This window comes from Vombatus ursinus, unplaced genomic scaffold (assembly GCF_900497805.2).
Source record: "Vombatus ursinus unplaced genomic scaffold, bare-nosed wombat genome assembly UNPS02014837.1, whole genome shotgun sequence".
Taxonomy (NCBI): Eukaryota; Metazoa; Chordata; class Mammalia; order Diprotodontia; family Vombatidae; genus Vombatus; species Vombatus ursinus.
The window spans coordinates 6,093,120-6,095,020 of NW_020954615.1; the positions used below are offsets into that span (position 1 = coordinate 6,093,120).

A 1,901-nucleotide genomic window follows, 5' to 3' on the forward strand; every position below is an offset into this window, starting at 1 on the left:
CGGGCATCCCCCTGTTTTTCTGCCCCCCTTTCCCCGTGCGTCTTCATCTCTGGGCATCCCTCTGTCTGTGCATCTGTTTTTCTGTGTATCTCAGTTTCTCCCAGTATCTTGATCTCTGTGCATCTCAATCCCTTTCTCTCTCCGTCTCTGTGTCCTCCCTGTATCTCTCTGGGCCTCCGTCGGTTTCTGTCTCTGCGTATCTCTGTCTCATACTCTCTGGCTCTGGGTTTCCATCTCTGTCCTCACCCCTCTCTTCTATTTATCTTGTTGTTGTTGTGTTTGTCCTTCGTTCTTGAAGAGGACCTGGACATCAGCAGGGTGATGGCATGACGGGCAGGTGAATTGGATTTAAGTGAGGCAGGACTGTGCGAAGTCCCCAGCCTCGCTTTCTCCTCCCACTTTATCCTGTATTTTCTCAGCGGGTAGAGAGCTGGCCTCTCGATCCACCTTGGACACCTCCAGGCTGTGTGATCCTGGGAGAGTCACCTTACAATTAAGACTGTAGTAAGTGGCAGAGCTTTGGTAGAGGGAGTTTCCCCCCCTGGGATTTCCTTGTACCAGTAAAATCGCAGGTTCACTTCCTGCCCCTGACCTTGTCCTCATTTCTGTGTTTATCTCTTTACTGGCTGCTGAGGAATGACGGTAGTGTTTAAATGGGAGTCGGGAAGCAAAGTCCCTTTGGAGATTACCTTTGATTTGCAATTGTATACATTGCATCTTATAGGTATGTAGTATTTTCCTCTTGTCTCCCCTGTTAGAATCTGAACTCATTTAGGGCAGAGACTATGTGTTTTGTTTTTGTTTTTTTGTTGTTGTTAGGCCATGGGGTTAAGTGACTTTCCCAGGGTCACACAGCTAGTAAGTGTCAAGTGTTTTGGGGTTGAATTTGAACTCAGGTCCTCATGACTCCAGGGCCAGTGCTCTATCCATTGCTCCACCTAGCTGTTTTGTTTTTGTTTTGTTTTACCATTTCTGTGTATCCTCAGCATTTAGCAGAGTGCCCAGAACACTGTAAGCTTGTAATGAATTCCCATTGTTTGCTTGGGTTCAGATCTCGCCTCGGGGACTCGCTAGCTGTATGACCCTTGGCAAAGCACTTGACCTTCCTAGTGCTGTATCCTTATTTGTACAATTGGGTTAAAAGCCCCTTTGCATGGCCATCACGAGCCTCGAATGTGCTAACCTGTAACGCTCTGTGCATACTTTGTAGTGCTACACTTGTTATTATTTCTGTGATAGCTGTAGCATCCTAATTGGTGGCTTCCTTAAGTCTCTCTCCTGAAGTCGGTCCTCCACAGTTGCCAGAATGATATTACAGAGTCCACTCACCTGCCCAAAATGCTGCCGTGGTACCCTAGGAGTGAGCACCGGGATCCAGTGCAGACTTGGTCACTTAGAGCTTGCCTTTCCAGCCTCGTCACATGCGCCCAGCCTGACTGCCCTTCTTAGCTAGCATTTCTCACACAGAACGTGCCATGGCTCATCTTCAGCTGCTCCTCCATCCTGGAGTATATTCCCTCTTCCTCTTGGAATTCCTGATTTCCTTCAGAGCTCAGTCACTGGTGCCTCCCTCTGCTCTGCCTGTTGCCTTGTAGGGAGTTTGGAAACCTTTGGGGCCTCACCCAGAGCATTTGACCCCCTGTGCTGGGGGCAGATGGAAAGAGAAGCTTTCATGAACTCTCCTGGAGGTGCATGAAGTGTTCCTTATGTCAAGGGAACTACACAAGGCCCTGGGGAGAAATGGTGGAAATCTCACCAGGTGGTCCCTGCTCTGAAGCAGCATTTGACACGTTGGGGAACTATGACCATGTGTACAGAATAAATCTTTTTTTTTTTTAAATGAGGCAATCAGGGTTAAGTGACTTGTCCAAGGTCACACAGCTAGTACGTGTCAAGTGTTT

At 48.2% G+C, this 1,901-nt stretch overlaps 1 protein-coding gene across 3 annotated transcripts in view; it reads left to right on the forward strand.

The window, feature by feature from the left end:
* The window catches only part of CDCA2 (cell division cycle associated 2), a 48,831-nt gene that overhangs the window by 448 nt on the left and 46,482 nt on the right, over positions 1–1,901 (forward strand). The window lies entirely within an intron of this gene.